Here is a 201-nt window from a genome sequence, read left to right as displayed (position 1 = left end):
AGTGTCACAGGAGGTGGGGTAGAGACCGCTGCCTCTCTTAGCACCAAAGTTACACCTCTAACAGACTTCATGTCAGTTAAACAGACTAACTGTGGAGTCTCTCAGCTGGTGGGAGAGCTGCTGAGTCAAAGACAGCTCAGGCATACCTCTGACTCCACCAAACATACTGCATTAATCTAATAAACTACAATAATCAAGTTC

Source organism: Morone saxatilis, unplaced genomic scaffold (assembly GCF_004916995.1).
Source record: "Morone saxatilis isolate NCDOM2014 unplaced genomic scaffold, NCSU_SB_2.0 Contig12, whole genome shotgun sequence".
Classification (NCBI taxonomy): Eukaryota; Metazoa; Chordata; class Actinopteri; family Moronidae; genus Morone; species Morone saxatilis.
Note: the sequence above shows the minus strand (reverse complement) of the source record.